The sequence below is a fragment of the Phyllostomus discolor genome, chromosome 10 (genome assembly GCF_004126475.2).
Source record: "Phyllostomus discolor isolate MPI-MPIP mPhyDis1 chromosome 10, mPhyDis1.pri.v3, whole genome shotgun sequence".
NCBI lineage: Eukaryota > Metazoa > Chordata > Mammalia > Chiroptera > Phyllostomidae > Phyllostomus > Phyllostomus discolor.
In genome coordinates this window covers 77,055,838-77,081,221 of record NC_040912.2, presented here as the reverse complement: position 1 = coordinate 77,081,221, position 25,384 = coordinate 77,055,838, and the positions used below count along the sequence as shown (strand labels likewise).

Below are 25,384 nucleotides of genomic sequence, written 5' to 3'. Positions count from 1 at the left end.
AACACAGTTTCCCGCCTGGTCCAGGATTCGTTTGCGCCAGCCAGGGGAGGAGTGCTTCCCTCTCCTTTCACTATGTAGAAACGCACAGTGTCGAGTCAGCGTTTAAATAGCACTGTGTTAGCTTCTTACTCTGGGGCCTGGGAGCTGGGGGAGGTGGCCATGCCACCAAGAAGAGGGTTATTTTTATTTATTATTTGAACAGGCCCTATTTCTAGGGCTGCCTGTATACCCAGAGGACAAGGGTGGGCAGGTGAGAGGAAAAGGAAATCTTCGGCATATAATTCTTTCGTATTTTTCTAAAACACTGTGGTACACTTGCCACAGTGTATATTCTACCTGTGATTTCTTTAGATCCTGTTTATAAGCGATGGAGAGAGTGATACAAGAGGGTACAAAGAAGGAGGTCCCTCTACAAGCACTGTGTCACCCAGGCTGTCAGTAATCACGATGGCTACAGGAGTCACTAGTGTATGGAGATAAGACTTGGAAGATGTGTCAGAAATGATTGGCTGATGTAAGAGTTTACATACCATCTGGCTGGTGTGGCTCAGTGGTTTGAGTGCCAGTCTGCAAACTGAATCGTCGGTTCGATTCCCAGGCAGGGCATATGCCTGGGAGCATGGGTCAGGTTGCCAGTTGGGGATGTGTGAGAGGCAACTGATGGACGTATCTCTCACACATCAATGTTCCTCTCCCTCTCTTTCTCCCTCCCTTCCCTGTCTAAAAAGAATATAAAGTCTTTAAAGAATGTTTAAGTACTGGCATCTGAGAATGAAGTTTAAAACGTTTGTTTGTTTGTTTGTTTGTTTGTTTGTTTGCTTTGAATTTCACCCATCCCACAGCCTTCTCCCTTTTGGCAGCCATTAGCTTGTTTCTGTTTTGTTCTGTTTGCTCCTTTGTCTTGGGTTTTTAGATTCCATGTGTAAGTAAAATAATGTGGTATTTGTCTTTGTCTGACTTCACTTAGCATAGTAGTACCCTCTATATCCATCCATTTTGTCACAAATGGCAAGATCTCGTTCTTTTTTTATTGCTGAGTAATAGGTCATTGTGTTTATATACCTTTATAAACACAAAGATATATATAAAGGTATATTTAAAGGTATATAAAGATATATAAAGATATCTTATATATATCTTATAAAGATATATATAAAGGTATATTTTATATATACCTTTATATATATCTTTATATATAAAGATATCTTTATAAAGATATCTTTATCCATACACCTATTGATGGACAGAGTAAGTATATACTTAATTAATAAACAAGACTTAGATTCATTACAGAAAAGTAGGGACCCACTCACTCACATTCTTACATGTTTTCTAGGCAGGGAAGAAGGAGAAGGAGTTTGGACTCATTTGCTGGGGAGCGCGGTCAGAATGCACCCAGGGTATCAGTGTCAAAGAAGCTAGCTGTCTCTGGCGTAGACTGTGGACTGGACTGTCCCACAGGAGAAGTTGGGGTAGACAGCACAGCCTAGTAGTGCTAACAGCGTAAGTCTGCCTTTGGGGTTCCAGTCTACCTTACGAGTTTGTTCCCTCCTTCCTCCCTGGTGTCACAGTCTTCCTCTCAGTTATGGGTGTTTGTGGCGGCCACTGATGCATTGAGAGTGAAGGCTCTGGGTTCAGATTTCCTGGATCAGATGCTGGCTCTGCCTCTTAGGCAGCTGACTTAATTTCTTAGACTCGTATCTGTAAAACAGGGACAACATTCATGTTTACCTTTATAGGGGGATTGAGAGGATAGAATGACTACTGACACATGAAGGGCCTAGAACACCATCGGGCGCACAGTGAGCTCTCATTGTGTGTTAGCTATCACCGTAAGACCCTGTTTACTCAGAAAGAATTTCTCTGGCCCTCTCTCGGTAACTCCTGTGTAAGGAGAACAGACACTTGACCTGGATGAGTGAGCGAGTAATGACTTGCTTGTTATCTTTAGAATTGTAGGTTAGTAGTGTAAGTGCATCTTTGTGGGTTCCTTTCCAAGATAAGGCCACGGAGGCAGAGAAAGCACTGATTAAATTAAATCCTACTTGACCCGCCCACCTCATTTCAAACAGGATCTTTAATCTTCTTTCCTGATAACTGTTTTCAGCCTGGGATTCACGGAAAGGGTTGTGTTTTACACCAGGAAACAGTACCTGCAACACACACACACACACTCTTAATGAAACAATTTTATGACACAGTAGTTCCACTAAGTGTGATGATCTCTTGCTTTCTATCTATTCTTCTGTGCTTTGCTCTCGTAAAAATGCTGCTGGCAGTGCATGGAATTTGTTTCACAACTCGTTAATGGGTCTTCCAGAAGTTTGGGGGACAGTGCATTAGATAGATCACTTTGACTTTCCAGAAGCAAAGGCGGTGGGGGGCGGGTACCTTTGGTTATAGCCAATATTCCCTTCCTTTTCGGTCTCTTTCCTAACTTCCCCTCCTAGTGGAGCTGGAATTCCCCAGCTTCAAACACACACACATCTGAATGCCACCAATCTGTTTAGTAAGGCCAAAGTTTGTGTTATTTAAAAGGCCTTTAAATGTCACTGTACTTCATTTCAGGTTCACTTTTAGCACATTAGGAATGTTAAAATTATGTATAAAACTCCCATCACTATAAGATAGGGTCCAATAACCATTTTCAGTAAACATTTAAACGTTAGGTATGATAGTAGAAACAGATTTTTCATATTGTGACACCTAATTTCTACTGTACCCACCCCTCCCCAGTTAATTAAGACATTCAGTGTGTCTTGTAGAAGAATGACTTATCGTTCGAGCGGAGCTCTAGAGAATTGTTGCTTTGTCCCGAGCCGTCCACAGGCTTTGGCTTCTTCCTTCTTGGCCAGCACCACGTGTTTGGGAGCTAACTGCTTAGAGCCGTCTGTGCTCTGTGACCATGGGGCTGAGCACACACCCCGTGCTGACCCCTGACTCTGATCTCATTAACTGAGTCACCAACCAGACCAAATCTGAGAGATCAACAGCCCGATCCTTACCAAGTTCACCACCCAAAGCTTTCTCGGGTTAGAAACCCTTGCTTCGCACGCGCTCAGTCACGTGCCCAGCTGCGCAGTGCCTGGGTCCGGCTCCACACAGTAGCCAGGCCGCCCTGGCTCGGAGAGGTGTCCACTCCAGCACTTCCGCCCTCTTCCTGGCAACTCTGAACGTTACATTCTCTTCCTTTCCTATTATTCCCCATTCAGGTCATAGTCTGTTAATGCCATACACATGTCTCTGGCGTATTTTTTTCTCTGTATTTCAAGTAAATCTCTTTCTTAGTTTTTTTCTTCCCTCTTTGTTCTGTGTTGGAGAGCCTTCAATGGCGCTAGTCATAGCTGATACAACTAAAGCATAGATGTGTAATCATCATCAAGAAAAAAAAATTCACTGTATTTAAAGGTAAAATGAGGATTGTGACTAGTGTCATCAGTTTTCAAGTCTCTTAAATGTCTTATTCAGGTTCATGCTCTTCTGACAAAACCTTCTTACACATTGCATACAAAAAAGGTAATTATTCTTTGTTTATGCTATTCCTTATATAATTACTAGCACTGCAACACAGTTGTAATAGACATTTGATTTCGGGTATGTAGTATTACAGGCACATTACGAGTGAAGTAAGTTTCTGTGGGATGACCAGGGTTGTAACTGGTGTTAGCAGCATCATTTCTGGGAGAGAAGTGGCTCCAGTCCTCAGTCACCAACGGCAATAAATTTGGGGAACAGACTGGGTATTTGAGGACTACCTAGTGTCAGTGTTCCTGGAAAGAGGCTATTTGACTATTTAAAAACCATCTGAGTGCTACTAGTGTGCCTCCATACATTTAATAACAAAGTGGAAATCATGGGAGGATCCATTGGATTCTGAAAGGAGAATATGGTTGAGCACGCATTTTGAAATGACAGGTCACTTCCTTCCGTGTGTGAGAGTGCCGACCCCACTCTCTGGGACGCCACATTCGCTGCTTTCAAATAGTGTGTTTCTTCCGAGGGATGGGGTTGCAGGACACCGGGGCCTGTCCCCGAGGGGGGCGGTATTCCCAGCCGCCCCAAGACAGCCCCTTCACTCTGGCACATTTTGTCACATGTGCTCTTGAGGTGCATTGAGACACATTATCTTTTTTTAAAACTCAGAAACAAAAGTCAGAAAAAGTGTTTAAAAAGAAAGGCTCTTCCATTTTCTGTTAGCAGAATTTTAAGCAGAATTTTTAAAGTGTTGGCTCTTGATGAGAGCATTTCAGTTTTTTCACTCTGTGCTGACCTGGTATTATCCTTTCTTTGGTAATGATTAACTGGTAAACTCATTCTTCATTTTAGATCTCAGGGCATCAGTGCATTGTATTTTTTTGGCTTGAGTTTAGTATATAGTCTGAAACTATTGTGCCATAGTGAAATCATGGCAGGGTGTCCTTGAGTGACCTTGAACTTGCAGATATGCTAAGGGTATTGTTACCAAAGAGATACAAAAGAGATTACAATTTTTATGTGAGGGTCCATACAAGCCAAATAGGTTAACAGAATTCCAGCTCAGTGTATTTATTAGGCAGCATTCGAAACACAACTTGACGTGACTTTGAAAAAAATTTATTTGATGTTCAGCTTTGAGATACAAAAGCACGCATAGAACAAAGTGATAAAGTACAGATTTTAAAAAATGGCCAAGGTCTGAGACAGGATAACAGAGAGCCCTTGGGTTGTGGCAGTGCTGCCTCAGTATCCGCCGTGGGGACGAGATGAGTAAGCGAGCCCAAGTGAGGGGGGACTTCGCGCCCGCCAGGCCACCACATCAACTAGGGATGCCGGGCTTTCATCTGGTGCGTGTCGTTGGGCTTTCCCCTGAGATTTCGTGTAGGGGCCCCGGCACTCACAGACGATTTGAGGCCTCTGCCCTGACAGGTCCCAGTTTCACCCGCAAGGCCGCATACTCGGAACGCACCGCTGGGGTCGGCTCACGGTAGGGAGCTAGCGGTCCAGGTCAGCTTCCTCGTAGTCCTGCATGTGTCAGGCTGTCGGAGAGTGTCATCGTCCTGACATGGGGCGGGGGGGGGGGGGGCGCAGTTGGAAGAGCTTGAGCATAAACACACCATTTTCTGAGTTGGGGTCCCCGAACCCAGGACACTTGCTTAGAAAGTTCATGCATATTGGAGAAAAAAAAATACAACCCTTTTTATCAAAGTAAGACAATTTTCCATACTTGTTTGTGGTATTCGAATTTTAACTTCCCATATATAATGTAATAACGGGGTCACCCCACCCCCAGCCCTTTGAACTAAAGAAAATGGACTGGTTAAAACAGACAGTGGAAAGCGAGTCAGAATTTTCTGAAAGCTCACAGAATCTTAGGTTGGATATATAAGGAACCAAGAACTAGGGGAAGATGACATCATTGTGAATACATTTCTGACACTGTTTCCGAGTTTCCTTTTTTTAATTCTTTATGTAGGCTGCAGGGTTGGAGCTGGGCACAGAAAGCCCGCGCCCAGCCCTGCCCAGAGAGCGCGCTGCTGGGGTGCGCCTGCCGCCCTGTGAGGACTCCGGAGCGTGTGCGTCCGTACACCGCACAAGTTAGTTCTCGGTGAGACTTTTTGGCAAAGAGACGGGTATGAAGTCGTTGTCGTGGTGCCTGGAGCATTGTCAGCAGTCAACAAACGTCAGTGTTCTCTTTCCCTCTTGCTCCTCCTCTTGTTTTCAGCAGCGCATTTTGTGTGTTCCCGCCGCCATACCGTCTTCAACTAATGCTCACATCCAGCCTCACGCCGTGCGTTTTTCAGGTTCTGAAGGTTCCGAAGCCCGAGCTTTTCTCTCTCAGTGGAGGGTGAGCAGAGGGGCCAGGCAAACCCAGGCTGTGTCCTGAGGAGGTATTAGTGTTCTTACTGCTTTGGGCCTCAGCAGTAGCCAGAGACGAGATAACTGAATGGTAAAGGAAGATGGCAGCAGCCACTATCAGCTGTTAAGTTCTGGTGGCAGGAAACGTAGCCTTCCGACTTTGCAAAGTATGTAGAATAGTCTAGAATGCTAGTTGCCATATTGATGCCTGGTCTCCACCCCAGAGATTCTGAGTCCAGTCTTAGGTCATTCTAATGCACAGGGTCCAAGGACTATGTATTGAAAACCTCCAATTCTAGAAGGATCAGTTACACCCTTGTTCCATTATTCTTGGTTTAAATTCCTGATTGAGCATCAGTGTAGCACAAAGATTAATTGTCTTCTGAGACTTTTTTACCACTTGGTAATTGTGAGCCCCCAAACCACAGCTCAGAATTCTTGGCTTAAAAATGTGTGTACCATGCCTGTACCGATGTGTAACTCTTAGGCAGTCATAACACAAAAGAACGGGCTGTGGTGTGAGAGTCATTTGTAAATTTCCAGTGTCGACATCGTAACTTCTTTTTTCATTGACATTGCCTGGTGGAGGAGTCAGATCTGTGGTGTGTTCTCCTTGTGGTTTCCGTAGTGTTAGGCAGAATGCTACAGAAAAAAAACGAACCCTTTCTTCAGTTTTGACTCACTCAGGAGTGGAGTGTCTTTCTTCTTTCGGAGATGGGATGTAAGAGGCATGCCCTGAAAGTGGCAAATCAGACTTCCACACGCATTGCCCTCACTTAGCCAATAGCTGGCTCAGAACTTGTATATCACGACGTGCAGTTTCATTCATCAGGGGGATTTCAGGCTCCAGCGGCAAGCAGCCCGAGTCTTGGGTGACTCCTGGGCTTTCGACTTTGCACTGACTCCTCCACAGAAACAAGGATGTGTGTCTGCCTTTAGAAGAATTATTGGTAATCCAGGTAAGGATAAATGGAAGAAATTGTTCCTTTTTTCCTTTTGGGTAGATTTGAGATTTTTAGAAAAAAATAGCTCCTCTCCCTATGAGAGGAGCTCGGAACTGAAGTTTTTCTCTCTGAATTGCTTTATAATGTTACTCAGTACATCCTTTTGATGGGAAATCCATTCTCTTCAAAATGTAGTTTCATTTTTAAATATTAAAGTATAGGATTCCATTTTCCTTTCAGGGCATGGAATTTTAAAAATGCAGTGCCTATAGTTGCTAAGATACTAATTACGCATAGGTTCCTGGTTTAGAACTGAAGTCTTGTATTTTTAGGAAGTATGCTTTAAAAGTTGGGCAGAGGGGAAATCGATGTCTGAGCTTGATTTATGAAGCAATGATGCTATGTATCGTCAGACTTTTCCCTGCACTAAAGACCAGATTCTGAGGCATGCCGCTTAGTCTGTTCTGACCTGGGGTCTCCCCTCTGCCACTTGTGTCTCCATCTGTTTTCTCACCGTGGGATCAGCTCCGGGGCTTCTCGGCGTGTGGTTTAGTCTGTGTCTATTCAGCGCAGTGGCATTTTCCTTGAAGCAGTGACTAAGGCTTCTTGGATGAATTCTCTCTTTGAAAGAGGTGGTAGAATTGCATCAGAAAGACACTGACAGTAAATGGCTCCCCCTTCCTGTAATGACCACATGTGAAAGAAGGCATTAATTCTTGTTTTGAGGAAATGAGAATTGTAGAGCTCTGTGAAAAACTCCCTTTTTATCATTAATGAGGCAGATCTGAATGTTAAAAACCAGGATCACTTTTTGCTATCTGAGTGTTACAAAGATACAGCTTCTCACTCCATATTCTGTGTGGAGTGACCAATGATCTTGAATTCAGAAAGAGGAAATCATGTTGAATATAGCTGCTGTTAATGCTATAAGCCTAAACTAATTTCTTTATAGTCCTTTCCATATTGATGTATTTCTTAGATATATTGCTTATTTGTCCTTCAGGATTTGATTCTCAGTGTGATAGACTATGAAGGCTAGAAGGAAACTGCCTCTCATAGGTCATCCAAGCAGGGCTTCCCATGGGAACAGTACCGCCCCCTAGGGGACATAATAGATATTTGGGAGGGTGTTTGGTTCTGTTGATATAATGAAGGTCATTTTGTGTCAAGAATCAAGGTTTTAGATGTTTCACAGTGGAAAAGACAAAGAACTGCCTTGTATCCCGCATGACTTTCAACTGCCCTGTTGGATATTTATGCAGTGAAAAATTAGTTTATAATTATCTGAGCATAGGTCTATTTTACATAAAAACACAGATAACTTGTGCATACTTTTAATATGTATAGAATACATTCATTTTCATTCTGTTGTCCACCTATGCCTCTCCTCTTTTTCCTCATACTTTTAACATGGAAGGCTTCTGATTCGATCTCTTACAGTCCACACTTATTCTTCATTAGTAAATTATAAGCATCTGTTTTACAGTTAATTGAACCTGAAACTTCTTTATATATTGAAATACATAGTTTTACTATAAATTTGCTTTTTTAGTTTCTCTTTTATATTACACTTAGGATATTGATATTTTAAAAATCACATGTATACTTGTTATATTCATTAATGAATTTTCTTTCAGAATAGCAAACGGGTCATTACAGTATTTTTGGTTATAAAAAAGGGGCTTTGGGAATAGTAAGGTTTTGAACCAATAATCCAGTCCCTTGCTGTGCTTTTGGGAAGGACGGTACGCAGATCATCTGGATGGGCGGGATGTTTGCCTTCTTTGTGAACCTCTCCGGGAATTTCACGTACCTCATCAGTGTGTTTCAGTATCTCGAAGTCTTCCCATTTAGCTGGTTCTTCCTTATTAATACTTCCAGGAGTCTTCATTATGTTCCTCTAAAAACACCTCGAGCTTTGGTTTCTCCCCTCCTGTTCGGAAAGCTCCCAGAGCAGTTAAAACCAGACCCAGGTTCTCTTGAACAATGGGCATTGTGTCTGCGTGCCATGAACGTGTTCTGCGTGTGCATGTTAAACCTCTGACTGTGCTGTAAAGACAGCACATTGTAGGTGAGGTGTTGCGTGTGCTGTAGAATCAAATCCTCCGAATCACAGGTGTGAGGGTGGGGTACCAGGCACGTGCATGTGGTGTGCCAGAGTAATGCTTGCATGGCGCTCCCATCTTTAAATTCATGGACTTTTTCCTGGATTGGTATGTCCTCTGGGAGTACTTGTTATCTGGATATAATTATTGCTTTTCATGTATTTCTAGAGACACTAATAAAAGTTGTGTTTTTTTGAGTTTGTTATAGAATATCTTTGCTCACTTGAATTTTCTGTTTTAGAACTTTGAGTATTTTGTTGTTTGTCTTGGTTTTCCACTCTCATGTTGCAGGTTTTCTTTAGATGTGTATTTATCTTGGATTGATCATCCACGTAAAGATGAGGTGGCGTTGAGGCCAGCTGGGGGCTCTGCACTCAGGGCGCATCTGGCACCAGTGGGTCCCTCTGGTGGCGCAGTGCAGCCCCCGACGTGCTGGGGAGCTGCTGCGTGTCAGAGTAAGGAGGGCTTGGCTGTGGGGTTCTCAGAGCCACACCAGCTGTTTAGTCCTCGCCAGGCATTTTGTTTAATTTCTTTAGGGAATCCTCTCTTAAAGTTTTTGCCTGGGGACCTATAACATTTGTTGTTTCTTACAAAGACAGGGGTTGGGCATGGAAGGAACAATTGTTGATACTGAGACTTTCCTATTAATCTTCCCCTTTCTGCCCCCCTCATCATTTCTGTGCTGCATTGTAGTTGCTGTTTGGGAGCCCCTCTGGGGCTTCCCTGGCTCTTCCAGGGATCCCCCCCCCCTCGGCGGCAACCCTCTCGGAGAATCTCTGGGGCCGTACTCTGCCTCTGCTCAGCCGCCTCAGTCAGCACGTCATCGTTTTCTGGCTCCCAGACAGTTGTTGAAATCTCTCAGCCCTTGATAGTGTTTTTATTGTGGTGGGTGTACATACTTTTTCATAACTGCCATGGGATCTTTCGTGTGCCCTGACCATCATTTTGAAATGGTGTCTTAGTCAATTTAGGCTGTCATGACAAAGTACCATAGACTGGGTGGCGTATAAACCACAGCGATTTACTCCTCACAGATCTCGAGCCTGACTCCTAAAAGGCTGTCATCTTGCTGTGTCCTTACATGGCAGAAGGGACAAGGGAGTTCTCTGGGGTCCCTTTTGTAAGGACACTAACCTCATGCATGAGGTCCCCACCCTTGCAACTTAATCACCTCCCAAAGGCCTCACCTCCTAATGCCATCCCACTGGAGGTTAGGATTTCAGCAGATACATTTGGGAAGAGGGGCACAGGCTTTCAGTCCATAACAAATGGAAATCCTTCCTTTTCCTGATTTGTCAGAAGTGTATCAGAAGAATTAAATCAGAAATACCTCTAGCCAGGCATTTAGCCGGGGAAAAGATTAGATGAGGTCACAATAACTGCAGTGGGTATTGGGGTTTGGGAAAACTAACCCTCAGAATAAGTTGGCTGGGCAGAAACAATGAGCTGACATAATTATACAAATACACACTTCCCAGCTATGGAGGCTTGTAGTCATTAATCATAACCCCCCCTACACACACCACGCACACACACACTTAAGATGACATTCTAACTTTGTTTCTAGAAGAGTAGATGCATCTTGCAAAACATCCAACTTAGCCATTTAAAAAAATCTATAAAAGAAGTGGTAGTTGTTTCTAATCTTTAACACGAATATAAATGTGGATGTGCTTGCCTTTTAATTTCTCTGCCCTTTGTCACAGGAGTTGGTGAAAGAACCTTCTGTTCCTTCATTTCTGTAACTTCTTTTCCGTAGGAAATAGACCCCCACACTTCTCCCCTTTCTTAAAGGAAGCATCTCATACTCTCCCTTCCTATTTTGTTTGTAAAAAAAAAAGAAAGAAACTCCTCCAAATTCTTACTGATTATCCCCTTTTCTTGTATTTCTTGTGTAGTTCCTGAAAATGTCCCATAGATACTATAAAGATGGGAAAAATCGGATGTTAACTAATTAGTCCTTTAACTTTCCTGACACAAGTGGCTTCCATTTGTGTTTCAGAAGAAACTCTGAATTGATGTTTCCAAGCTTAGTGTTCCCTCATTTTACTTAGAAAAAATAGCTGTTTGCCCGTGAAAAACCACTGATGATCATTCCCGTACGTCTGAAGCCAGTTGCCCCCATCATGATGGAACCTAAAGCAGAATCTTCTTAGGCCTGTCCTGATCTCGGGTATGATAACAGGAGCCCCAAATCTGTCTCTGGAATTTGCAAAGTAGTAGTGTTGAATATTAATTACCCTGTGTGTAGTGGCTTAGAGGCAGTTGAAGAAAGTAAAGATCCTCTGGTATCTGACCTCTGTATCCTGTAGGTTATCTACGGGCTTCAGGATGGGTCTGGTCTGGGTCAGAGGCCCTGGGAGACTGTGGCCCTGGCAGCAGATACGGAGGAGAGTAAGGAAATGTCCTGAGCTCTGAGGATGTGAGCTCTCAGGCAAGCAGTGCACACTTGTAATTCTATTTCTGGCCAGAGCAAACACCATCAGCCTTTTTCGGGTGCCCTTCTTCCCAAATCCACTTTCTCCCATAACCTGCTGGAAGTGAGGAATATGCTGGGTGTAGGTTGTCAGTTGTCTACTGAAAAAAAGACGGGTCTAAAAGGACACTCGGGCTGCGGGAATTTAGAATACTCCTGCCCTGGCTCTAGCATCCGGCATGTCGGTTGACTACTACTGTTAGATGACAAAACCAGCAAGTCCCTTTTTCCCTCCGGAGGAAATACCTTGTAGAGGTGGTCTCAAAGGAATGAGGACGGCCACGACAGGCATCAGTTGGAAAGTACTTCAGACACAGTCCGCACTGGATGGAGTCAGCACTGCCAGTCAGATCCCGTTCTTCGGGAGGGTGCGGGGATGTGAAGGCAGTTAGGGAGCCCTGCCCGCTTGCCCTTTTAATTGATGTTGAATTCACAAGTGGTACAGCGCACCGATATTAAGTGTACTGACACAACCAAACCCCAGTGAACAAGCAGAACGTTTCCGTCAGCCATGTTTGCTCACACCCCCATTCAGTCAACCTGCACCCCCACCGGCACACACTTTCCGGTTGGTATCACGATGGACCGTTTTTCCTCTCTTTGAACTTGGTATAACTGAAACCATAGAGCGAGTACTCTGGAGCGTCTGGCTTCTTCCACACTCTGTTATATACTGCCTGTATGGGTCATTCCTTCTCCCTTTATCACTGGGTGGTAGTCTGTTCATGTGAATAGACTAATCTGTTGGTCCATTTTCAAAGTAGCAAACAATTGGGTTGTTTTCACCTTTCTGGCTATTATCAATATAAAGCGGCTGTGAATGAGTTCTTTCTTACTCTCATTCCTTCTTTAGACGTAGGCTTGATTACTGGAGCATACAATAGGTGTGTGTTTATCTTTATAAGGGACTTCCAAGCAGTTTTCTAGTGATTGTATACTTTTAAATTCAGGCTGGCGGAGGCGGAGAGTTCCAGGTGCTCCCGTTCCTTCTCACACTTGTGTATTGTTGGTTTTTCCCATTTTAGCCATCCTGGTGGGTATGAGGTGCTCTCCCATTGTGATTTTTGATTTGCATTTCCTTCATGACTAGCATGTTCTTATGGACCATTTGTGTGTCTTTCCTTTTGAAGTATCTGTTTAGTCTTTGGCCCACTTTTTATTTTCTTCAGCTATTTTTAAATTGGATTATTTTATTATTACTGACTGGTAGAATGCATGTGTACATATTCTGGATAAAATTTTTCGTCAGAAATTTGTAACACAGATCTTTTCTCCCAGTCCATGGCTTACCTTTCATTTTCTTAAAGATGTCTTCTCATGAGCAGAAGGTTTTAATTTTGAAGTAAGTTTAAATAATCAGATTTCCCCCTATATTATCAGGACTTTTGTTTTCTAAGTAGAGATATTCCTCTGTGTTTTCTTTTACCTTTTTAAAAAAATAGATTTATTTATTTATTTAATAGAGAGGGGAAGGGGTGTAGAAAGAGAGGGAGAGAAACATCAATGTGTGGTTGCCTCTCGTGTGCCCATCCGGGGACCGGGCCTGCAACCCAGGCATGTTCCCTGACCTGGAATCGAACTGGTGACCTTTCACTTTGCGGGATGATGCCCAACTTTACTGAGCACATGAGTCAGGGCTTCTGTGTTTTATTTTAGAAGCCTTATAGTTTTAACTTCCGTGCTTTGGTCTGTGGTCCATCTCAAATGAATTTCTGTGTACTGGGTAAGGCAGCGGTCAAGGTTCATGTTTTTGTCAACATTTTCCCAGTTGTTCCAGCCTCATGTGTTGAAAATGCTTATCTTTCCCTGTTGAGTAGCTGTGGTGCCTTTGCTGAAAATCAGTTGCCCGTGTCCATGTGGGCCCGTTTCAGCGGGACCTACAGAGTGTGCGTACCGGCCGCGTGTGGCGTGCACTCGAGTCTAGCAAACAACTGTTCACACTGGTCAGCCTCAGTGAGCCTCAGGTGGCTGGCAGCCTCGAACTCTCATGTCGTGGGGCGTTTGTGTCAGAGACCCTGTGTCGGGGGCATTTTTTGCTTGTTTTATAAAGCTGAGACAGCTGAGGCTGCCAGAAGTTCCAACACTCCCACGTGAAACGTAACGTTCTTATCTGCACAGAAATACACCGTCAGATCTGTGAGGTCCAGCCTGGGCCTGCGGACAACTTTAGAGAGAAGCAGACGTTTGAAATTCACTTTTCTTATTTGGAAACCTGGATATGTGTGCATTCAAAACGCCTCATTTGGAACTCACTGTGTTAAGGACGGGTCAGCCAAAAACTATCACTGTGAAGAATGAAAATTTTCATAATGTGAAGAAGCTTGTGAATGAAAAACATTTTAATAACTTTTGCATGTTGTATGCAAAACAAGGATCTGCTGACCCTAAACAAGTCTGTCTACGACTGAAATCTTTACTTGCAAAGGTTTTTGTAAATAGTTTCACTCGAATACAGTAAAAAACTATTTTAAAAGATTTTTTAGTTGGAAAAGTGACAGATGAATAGAGAAAGAAACACACCAGAATTACTCTTCAAGGGGTAGAATGGATTGTGATCGTCTCTTTTGACACCTTCGCTTTCAGAATTTGCTTCCGTGGTGTGGCAGCGCCGAGGTGCAGCTGGACTCCTGGACCGGCCCCGGCTCTGCTGGTCCCCGCAGCGAAGGAGCTGGCCCTTCTGTGCTTCCCCCCGACGCCAGGAAAGGAAGCATGCGTGCCGCACGTTTGGAGGAGGCTAGAAGAACCGAGCGGTCCCCAGGTCACGGTGAGTGCTGTGCAGCTGTTGGCTGGCAGTGATTACTGTATTACTTTTATAATAGAGACTCACAGAAAAGGGAATGTTTTTTAAAACAGAAACTAAAAAGCAAAAGTATATTACATTTACACTATCCTGTGATTCAGCTGTCTCTCTCTCCGTGGCAGACACCCCAGCGGACTGCATTGGACAGGTGTTGCTGTGAATCCCCGTTCTCTCCCAAAGGGGAGTATGTAGCATTAGAGGGTTTCCTCTTGAGCTCCCTGGGAGACCTGTGCCCTGAAAATACAGGAGGTGCTTCACATCAGTTACTAGAACTGCGTGTTCATAAAAAGACTTGACGAGGGAAAGATAGTCTTTAAGCTCACGTCTTCCTCTCCTCCTCCTTTGCCCATCTAGCTCAAAGAAAACACAACCTTCACTCACTGGAAATACCGCCTCCCCTTGCCTGTGTTTGGACGTCACGGTTGTGCTCAGCTCCTGGCCCTGGTTTTGCTTTCTCTAGCAGTTTCCTGGCCAGAGCAGGAACTGGAGCTGAGTCTGAGCGAAGTGACCGTGACAGTCTTCTTTCCCCTGGTGCTCCCTGCACGCCCTGGAAGTAGGACTTAGTCTGACCCTCACAGTGGTCCTGTGTGACCCTGATGGCCTTCTTTCCCCTGGTGCTCCCTGCACGCCCTGGAAGCACGGTGGAGTCTGACTCTCATGGTAGTCCTGTGTGCACATCGAGCAGGGTTAAATATAACCCAGAAGCAAAATCCAGCTCAGCGCAAACACAAAGGCTGTTAATACCCTACCAATGACATAAGTCCAGTTGACATGCAATACTTAGGTTTCACAGACAGACCAGGTTGCACTATGGAGTGAATGGTGAGCCCTCTCCCGTGGTCATGAGACGGGCATCATATTCCACGGGAAGCATTGTCTTCATTGAGCAGGTGTGGCTGAGCGTTGTTTGGTGAGTGCCACACATGCACAGAGTGTCGGCACGTGGCTCTTGTGATCTGACGTGAGGGAGAGGCGTGTTCAACAGGGGCCCTTTCTACCGTGTGGGGGCTGCGCCCTTCCGTCCCAGGCCTCACTCACGTCCCACAGCTCCTGCACGCATTTCTCACCCTCACTTCTCCGCCTCACCTCTTACTCGCGTAGCCGGCCACCCTCCCATGTCACAGAGAAGAGAGAACTCACTGAGGGTCCCTCCGGCGTCACCACACTTCGTCTGCCCCTGCCCTGTCTCCCTGGCCTCCAGTGTCAGTGGTGTCAGCACAAGGGCAGTCCCTGTGTCCAGGGCCCTGGGAGATGTCCCCACCCCCTCTCACCTTCTCAGGGACTTTCTCTCTTTGACCTTGTTCCTCCCATTTGCCACTGATGTTTTTCCAACAGCATTTAAACCTGCTCAAATGTTGTCATTTAAAGAAAAGAAGGCACGGACCTTCTGCATTGCTAGGGCCAGTCTTGGAAGAATTGGGTGTGCCTGTTGCCTCCATTTCCTCCCTCCCAGCCCCCGCTAAGGCCCCCCCCACAGTCTGGCTCAGCCTGCGATGCAGCTGATACCTGCTCTGGCCACAGCTGGCAGGTGCCTTCCTACCCTTCCATTGCCACCTTTGTTCGATACATTTGTGTCCATATTTTCCATGACCTTTCAGCAGTGACGGCGTGCGATGCACTCTCCTCTCCAGCCTCTAGGACGCTGCCCTACCTTCTGGTTTTTTCTCCTCGTTGCCCTCTGCAGGCTTTTTCTCTCCATCTCTAAGCCCCAGGCTTTGTGTTCAGATGCCACTGGACATTTCCACCTCAATGTCTTGTGGCATCTCATACCCAACATGTTCCCAACTTATTCAAGTTACACAAGTTTCAAATCTGACTCATTTGGCCCTTCTCTCTCTTCATCCAAACCCACAAAGAAACCAAATCTGGTCAAAATTCTACATAATCAGAAGCCCTCAAATCCATCCACTTGGTCTCCGGTGTCTCCTCCTTGGTTACCGTCACCTCCGCCTGCCCCCTGCCATTGGTGTTCCTCCCCAGTTTGTTCTCCTGACTGCATTCCGAGCGATGCTTCTAAAAAAGCATCCTTGTCTTGTCACTGCTCCACTTAAAGCCTTACTGTTTCTGTGATGCCCTGCACCCACACTGATGGGGCCCTTTCAGAGTATGTGTTTCTACCCTCTGCACAGACAGGTTAGCAAAGCGCTTGAGCTCCTGGGCACATGGGGGAGGGGGTGTTTCCCACTCTGCACAGCAGAGCCTGATGGAAGTCCCAGTGGACATCAGTCACTGCCGCCCTCCAGAGCTCCTCGCCGTGGGCTTCGTGTCCCTGCCGTCTCTTCATCCTCCCCCACTCACCTGCTGACCTGTCCGCGTGTCCCAGCCCCAGCCTCTCGCACCTGGAGTGCTTCTGCTCTGCTTACCTCCCCCCTTTTCTTATTTAGAGTAGCTCAGCTCTTTCCTGAATGTTCTGGTCCCCAGATTGCATCCCTGTCTTGTCTTAGTTTGGGCTCCTCTCGAAGCAGATTCTGAACAAGGGTGCCCTTTGTCCGGACTGCAGTGCATAAGAACTGTGCAACCGCTCTGCGCCTCAGTTTTGTCACCTTGAAAAAGTCTGCTGTGTAGGGTTGTAGCGAAAATTAAATTCTGTGCATGGAAAAAATGCTTATGACTCTGACCCATAGTAGTGGTCTGTCCAGCTTGCCACGGTGGTGACACAAACTGACATTATTAAAAATGCTACTTCTTACAGGTTTCCATCCTCAGTCTTACCTGGACCAGATCAGAGCCCCTCCTGCTGGGCACCAGCAGTGCCCTGTGCCCCCTTCACACTGTCAGTGCTAGTTCGATGAGGGAGCCTAAAGACTCCTGTTTGTTCCCTGGCCGGTGCCCAGCCCAATGCCCAGCCCAGCGCCTGAAGTACAGTATGTAGCGTGCACAGGGTACTCAGTAAATAGTTTTTTAACAGAATTAATCAAATAACTTGTAGAAAAAAAGACATTCCAATTATGCTTCCTACCCATTTAAAAAAAATAAAACATAGCCAACACACTGTGACTGTGCTCCAGGGGCGAGGCTTGAATCCCGGGGCAGCTCCGGGAAGGGCCTTCGTCCACCCCCAGACCCCTCAGCTCCGTGGTAACCGTGCAGTGAGGATAGCGTGTGCTCTGAGCGTGCTCAGGGTTCCCCTCATCGTTACGGGGTTTTTCCTGTTAGCTGATAAGAAAGTCATGTTGCTTGGACTTGCAGGTTCTTTCCTAGTTGTGGGGAACTTCTCAAGCTGGCCGTAATGAGACGGTCTCAAAAAACCACGGAGAGGTCTAGTGTGTTCCCTTCAAGTTAAACCTAATGCCCTTCTTATTTTCACTTTTCATCGCCTCTCCTTATGAGCCGGCTTCTATAATTATATGTAAAGAGTCTAGTATCAGAAATAAGGTCTGTTTGCTTTTGATGCCTGCACCCTTGACATTCTTGAAACTTTCGTTCTTGCCACCTTTAGGACTTCTGATTTCCTTCCTTCCTTCCTTCACGTCAGTGTATTTAGTGTGTGTGCACAACTTTGCTTAACTGTGGCAAAACACATACAGCATCAAACTTACCGTCTTCACCATTTCGAAGGGCGTGCTGCAGTGGCATTAGGCACCTCGCGTTGTTGAGCGGCCACCGCCGTCATCCATCTCCAGAGAGAGCTCTGTCATCTGGCCAAACTGAAACTTCATGCCCACTGAACACTGACTCCCCATTCCCGCTTCTCCCCAGCCTCTGGCAACCAGGGTTCTTTCTGTCTCTGTGAATTTGACTGCTCTGGGGACCGCATGTCAGTGGCAGGCTCATACAGTGTGTCTTTCTCTGTCCGGCTTATTTCACTTAGCGTCATGTCCCCAAGGTCCTTTCACGTTGCAGCATGCATCAGAGTTTTCTTCCTGTTCAAGGCTGAACAACACGGCATTGTACGCGGAGATCACATTTTGTTTATCCATTCATCCGTTGGTGGCCAGTGGGGTTGCTGCCAGTAGTTGTGGCTGTGGAGAATAATGCCGCTGTGAACACAGGGATACATACATCTCTTGGAGGACCCCTCTTTCAGCTGTTTTCGACCCAGTGACTTCTTGAATCTTCTTCTCTCTTGATGCTTCTGCTGTTTTCACTGACTCCTACCTTCCTCTTCTGTCCCTTGACTCCCCCTCCCCCACTGACCTTCCTCACCGTTTTCCCAACAGTGCCCTGCTGTCGAGGTCTTCGTGTCTCCTTGTGACCCCCACAGAGCTGCTCCACGGAGAAAACAGTTCGACAGCTAAGAATATGATTTGTTCCCGCCTCCCACACACCCACCAGTGCCTGCTGGTTTCTGAAGCCATACTAGCGGTTCCTAAATTTAAAAAATCCCTTTATAATTAGACTGAATTTTATGGCTATAGACATTCTGTATTTTGAAGTTTAACGGTGAATGATAGCATCTTCTTGATGTATGTGTCAGTCCTGTCATTGCGATGCTAATATTTATTCATTGTCATGAAAACAACACCTGACAGTCGTAGAAAACTTACAAGATAGAGCAAAAATATTATGCACAATAACACTACCTAAAGGAAACCACTATTAACATCTTGATGCATATCCTTCCGGTCTCTTTTTTTTTTTTTAAATCCTCACCCGGAGACATTTTTTCATTGTTTTGTTTTTTAGAGAGAGAGGAAGGGAGAGACAGAGGGCAATTGGTTGCCCCCCCTTAGGTGCCAGGACTGGGGATCATATGCTCCTGGACTGTGCCCAAACCAGGGATCAAGCCCACTACCTGGGTATGTGCCCAACTGGGAATCGAGCTCACTACCTTGCAGGGTACGGGATGATGCTCTAACCGACTGAGCCACACCGGCCAGGGCTATCCTTCTGGTCTTTTTCATGTGAATTTTCATATATTTAAGATCATGTTGTTTTGTACTTCTCTCTTGCACTTAATAAAGTATAAGCATTCTCTTGTTTAAAAGGGCTTTGTAAATATTTTAATTATTTTGTATGACTGAGAAGCACTTACAGGATATGCATTTGCTTCAGTAACACTTTTCCAATTATCAAAATCATGTGTCTCACAGAGAATGTCAAACATCTCAGTATTACAAAGACATAATGAAAAAAAATCTAAAAATTCAGTTTTCCCCTTCTTAAAAGAGTTTTAAATGTATACTTTTCCAGCTGCCTTTTGAGATCAGCTTCTCTTACCCCCACCATTTGTGTGTCCCCTCCCTCCCTAACTTCCTCTCACCTAGCAACATCCCCCCAAACATTACATGCTGTGATCTGCAGTGTCACTTTCTCCAAAAACCATTCTTTAAACACAGGAGTTTGTTATCATTGGTGTAATCACATGCTCTCCCCCACTTTTGGATGTTCGAGTTGTGCCCTGTGTCACGTTATTGGAAGGATGTCCTTGCACAGTTACCTTTCTGTGGAGCTGTGATGGTTTTCTAGGGAGATATTTGTAGACATGTTGTGAGTCAGAGCAGGGTGAAGGCTTATGGAAAGGTATTGCTGATTTCCTGGATCGATCGTCTCACGTCACTTCACTAGCTCTGCTCTTTTTGTCGTCCATCTCTGAATTTGGTGAAAAGAATCTCTGTGTTTGCTAGTGATCCTCACACTTTTTCTTGTTTATTGGCCTTTATATTTTGGGGTGCATAGTCTTTCAGTACCACTTAGCTTTTATGCTGATAAGTCATATAAAGTGTATTATGTCTCGAGTATTTTATTTTTTTTGTTTACCTTTCAGATTTGTCTGCTGCTTTTTTTGTGTGTGACATACAGTGATTTTACATTTCAGCATGGTTAGATTGATTCAGATTACCTGTTACTTTCTTCATTACTTTTATAAAGCTGACTTCTTTTCCTATCCCAAATTCATAAATGATTTTTCTAATTGCTTTCTTTTTTCCCATTTAATTTTAAATGTCATATAATTTTGGTGAAGATTATAAAGTAGGAGCTAATTTTTTTTGTTTCCTAGAATACTATGTGGTTCTCATGTTTGTCTAAAATTTCAGTAAAGCCATGACATGAACCAAAACAAGGGATTTTTCTTTTTCTTTTAAATGCTTACCTGAGGATATATTTATTGATTTTAGAGAGAGAGGAAGGGAGACAGACAGAGGGAAACATCGATAGGTTGCCTCCTGCACACGCCCCAACCTGGGATCGAACCCACAACCTTGTGGTGTACGGGATGACGCTCCAACCAGCTGAGCCACCCAACCAGGGTGATAAGTGCTTTTTCTTATTTTAATGCCTTGATTTCTGCACTGTAAAAAAAATGAGAAGGCTGTGATTTACCTGTGGTGGGCGTTGGGGGGGGGGGGGTGGCTCCAGGAAGAGTGACTGGCACCGTCCCAGAAGCTTTACCCCCTCAGCCTAGAACTTGCCCTGCCTCCTCTCAGCTCAGGACACTTGATGCTCAGCGCAGGCTGGTGGAGGACTGAGATAGCACGAACAATAACAAGGGTGGGCCAGAGTGAGCCTCTCTGCATCGTGACCCTATTCAGTTGTCCACGACTCAGATCAGCACCCAGGGCTCCAACTCATTAGAGACTTAGTTGAACTTCTGGTTATAGACATAAGGCAGCGCATAGTGAAAAAGAGCCCTAGCCTAAGAAAGTTAGAAATCTTGGGCCCAGTGTCCGCTGTCAGTCTGTGTGACAGAGCAAAGTCTGTCAGCGTCTCTAATTTCCTGATTTGTAGCATTGGGGAGTCGAGGTGTCTACTTTGAGATTTATGTTCAATAATAAATTATGACCTAGGCAAATAGCAGAGCAAGGCTGTGCCTTGCCGATGTCTTGCTAACTGGCTCATTTTTCCTTAATTTACCCACCCAGTGTGATACCAAGTTTAGGGGACGATTAGAGTGTCGTATAAAACTCTCCCTTGGAGAATTTGTGCTTCCTAACCTTTCTGAACTGTTCTTAATTGGCCTCAAGCTTTTCGTCTGAGAGACTTCTGTCTGTCTTTCCTACTGACTACTTTTGCCCTGCTACCTCTTATGTTTCAGAATTAAAGGAGGACTAGTAATGTAGAAATATCCACAACCTGTTCCTCTCCCTGACCTTGCCCTGCCATTTGCCTAGAGCTGTGGTATAAAATTTTTTTCAAAGGCTGAAATACAAATAGGAAAAACATTGTGAAAAATGCGAAGCACTGAAGTGATAAAAGCAATAGCTTGGAGATGTAAATAACCTGCTCTCATCCTTGTTGTGTGTCATCAGTGTTAGTTAATTATTATATATTAACATATTTCTAATACAAGTTGCATTGAAAAATGAAACAGTGATAGGGCAAACCTTTTGAATTTCAAACACATTTATATTAACAACCTCTGTCTTAGAAAAGAAACACGGAGAACAAGTTTCAAGGCGTTTTTGTACAGTAAAGCCACCTGTCAGCCCATTAGACTCATTAAAGTGCTTTGACACTCCTCTCCCCCTTTCTGACTTTGATTGTGCAAACATGGTGTATGACCCGCAAGGATTATTCAGATTCTACTTAATGATGACCCTCTTACAACTTGCATGCCTCAGATGAAAATTCTATGGCCCTGATGTTTTCCTCTTGAGAACGCATTTGCTGTAATAAAAGACCGTGACTGCGTGAGCGCCGTAGACCTTTGTGGAGTCCGGGTAAATCGAAAGAGTTTGCTTGCTCCAGGAACACACAGTTCTACGTGTCAAATGAAGCTGAAGTATTTGTACGGGGCTGCAACTGGTGTTTTGTTGGATTACACTTACGTGTGGCCTGATCTTCCAATAATGTTGAAAATGGCCTTTAAAAAATAAACTTGGAGTGGATATGATCTTCAGAGAAACATTTCCTGTATTAATTAAACTTTCATTTCTCACTGTGAATGCTTTGATCTCATAATACTTTTAAAACGTCCCGAGGGCTTATTTTCAAAGCTTTCGTACAAATTATTTCTCAAAAGCCATAATATATTCATGGCTCAGTGAATCCTAAAGACAGTATTTCTAAACCCCTGTTAAGTTTTTCTTCGTGTGCTAGTCTGCTGCAAAATTTCCTTTGCTGTGGGTCACGTGGTTCCTCCCGTCCAAAATACAAGCACTTAGAATTTTTACTTCCTGATTGAGCCATCGGATTATGTAAAATGTAAATCAGTCTAAATACCTAACAACAGGAATTTTAAGGGAGAAATGCTGCTTTCTTTTTCTGTTTTACTCTCAATGCCTAAAAAACTAGAGTGTGTGCTTCCCTGTGTGTATTTGGAAACATGAGACTGTCAGGGATTTTTTTCTGTCCCGTCCCTTTCAGATCAAGTCCGAGTTTGCTTTCATTATAAAAATAACGTACCGACGAGATAGACTGTGGGAGTCAGTACAGTTACAGGACTGAAATCATCAAAGCGGTTCCGATTACAGAGAGAGCTATGTACTTGTCAGTCTTTTCATGATCTGAACGAGGAGTACAGCATCTCTCAAAGGTAACGACTTGATATTTTGGAATTGTAAATGGTCATTTAGCGCTTCTGCTGCCTCATACAAGTTACAGTAATTTCTAGCAGGCTGGATGACACTTGTTTTGTCATGGATCTTAAAATCCCTTGCGTTTTCCCACAACAGTTTTGAAGTTGTCATAGTAACAGCATGATGTTTGGAGGGTCTTTTTAGTAGTTCTTTAGCTTGAGTGAGTTAATTTTATTAACTGTGGATGTTTTTCTTTTCACTCCTCTCTGGCAAACAGGGGCTAGCATTGCTCAAATATGTATTTCATGTTCTTTATTTCTTGATGACTAGAGTTAAAGGACTTGGTGTTTTCTAAGTTGTTTCAAGGAGGGAGCAAGAATGTTATCGATTGATTCCAGATAGGTTAAACTTGGATTTTTAGATACTTCTCTGTAAAAGGCACTACCAGTAGGGATTTAGTTTTGTTTAAAGAGGTGAGTTATGGGAGATGTTCCCCAAAATGTGGTGGTGACTAACCTCCAGGTGTTAACAGCCATCCTTTGCTTTGATTCTGCTCTACATGGAATAAGAGTTGAGGAACACAGAAGGAAATCCGTCAGACTTACAGGAGAAGATTACTCCTTTAAAAATGCAGCACTCAAATACAACACCACAAGCATGTTCCACAAGATGAGGGAGGAGGGTAAATCTGACTATCAGAATTTAAAACTTCAGTACTCTTGGAAACTAAAAAATGCTGAAATAAATTATCCTCTAAGAAAGTTTGTGGGCATTTTTTATTGGGAGAAAGTAGGTCAGGATCTCCTGTAAGTAAACCTCTGTGGCAGAAATGCTTGCCAACATGGCGATCGGGGAGAGGGACAGCCCTTCTTTCGGGCAGGAAGAGGGTCAGAGGAAAAAACGGTCTGTACTAGGTCTGGACGCTGGGGCTTTAAAAAGTGTCCCATGTTTGATGCTTGTGTTTTCTTGTAAAAGTGATCAGAGAGAAGTGACACGTGTGAAAGGTGTCCTGTGAGTTCCGCAGGTGCCGTGCTGATGCCAGTGTCCTTTCTGTTCTGTGGAGTGTTTGTTCAAGCAGGGGCCAGTCAAGACAGCGGGGTGGTAGCAGCCTGTGCAGCCAGCAGCAGCGGAGGTGCTAATGCACGGCCAGTGATGTCAGGAGTTACGAGACAGTGGTTTCAAAACACTGCAGTAAACAAGGTCAAAGTGTCCCGTTTTGCTGGAAGACGTTTTGTTTTTATGGGCTGGGCAGTACACGGATGAAGTGCTTTCAAAACAAACATTCAGCTTGTTTGTTTGTTTGTGTTTTTACATTTTGATTTTAAAAATTAACCAGATGAGATTTAGTAAGGGTTGCATTTTTAAGCAGAGTTATACTGTTTTTCCTGTTTTTATTTTACTTTCTCAAAAAAAAAAACCCTTCAGTTTTTACAGAGGAATGAAAATACCTCTGATCTTAAATGCAGTTTCAGGGGGCAAGCTAGGACCCAGTACACAGCAGATGCCAATCACAGTCAGCAGTGAGACATCCTTCTAATTTTGTACCTTTTGCTCTTATTTAAATAAGCATTTAAATACGAGAAAGTTAATGACGCAGAATAGTGCTGACTGCGTGGTTCTCGTCTTAATGCATTTTCCAACCTTGAACCTGAGAATACCAGAGGCTCGAGTCTCTGGACACTCGTTGGAGCAGTTATCTGCTGGTGGCCTGGTTCCTGAGGTGACGAGCGGGTGTCCCGGGCGCATGTGGTGACAACAGGAGTGGTGCCAGCATGGCGCCCAGAGGTCGCCTCAGTCTGTGCCGGGGATCCCTGGTCCTCGGGGCTTCGAGAGGAACTGTGAACTCCAGGCATCCGAGGACGTGCAGGCATTTGGGAGTTCCACGCAAACCTGGATGTAAGCGCAGGCACCGCTTTTAAAGTGAAAGCAGGGCCCTGAGGAAGGAATTACCCTCGCCTTGTTCCCGACCTGCTTACTGTGTTGGAAAACAAAGTAAGTTTTGTTTGTTTCTTTCTTAGTCACTGCTCTACATGTTTTTTCTTGCTAACATTATTAGACACCCAGTACCTGACAAATGCCAAGTGTTTTTCCCCTTCGTTAGGAAGGAGGATATGAAGTTTGTTAAATAGCTAATTGCTTCTTTGATCTTTTCTGTCTTCCTGTATCTAGCATGCTGGCTTGCTTGTTAAGAGATAGCAAGAGACTGAAATGTATTATCAGTGAGAAAACAAAAGTTTTTTTTTTTAATGGTTCAAGAACTTTGACATTAATTGAATGACAATGACACAGACAAGGCTGTTTCTGTGCCAGGAGCACATCTAGCAAAACAGCCGCAGATCCCTGCCCTTATTCTCACTGGAAAGCAGGAAAGGCGCCGTGCACACCAGACAGAAAGGCAGTGTCCCTGTGTGGGAACTGCAGGTGGGAAGGGCTCCTGGACAAGGGGCTACGGTTTAACCACCAGATCTGTAGTTACAGAATAGTCCCAGGAATGGGAAGGACAGCACAGGGAATATCATCAGTAGCATGTAACTAGGTACGGAGTCAGATGGGTACTAGAATTATGGAATTATGGGGGGGGGGGGGCACACTGTATAAAGTATATGATTGTCTAACCATTCTGCTGCACACCTGAAACTGATACAAGATAATACTGAATGTAAACTATAATTGAAAAATAACAAAAAAAGAAAAAAGTCTATCAGGGAATGGGAAAAAGCCAAAGAATACAAAGTATTTAATAATGTGGAAAAAGCCCTGGCTGGTGTAGCTCAGTGGATTGAGCGCAGGCCTGTGAACCAAAGCTTCGCCGGTTTGATTCTCAG

The 25,384-nt window shown here is 44.4% G+C and overlaps 1 long non-coding RNA gene across 1 annotated transcript; it reads left to right on the top strand.

The window, feature by feature from the left end:
* The first annotated feature begins 20,404 nt into the window (after positions 1-20,404).
* LOC118497182 lies at positions 20,405-24,878 on the top strand. The gene is made up of 2 exons (XR_004899720.1): positions 20,405-23,611; positions 23,650-24,878. It is a non-coding gene; the product is annotated as an uncharacterized LOC118497182 (long non-coding RNA).
* Positions 24,879-25,384: the final 506 nt, after the last annotated feature.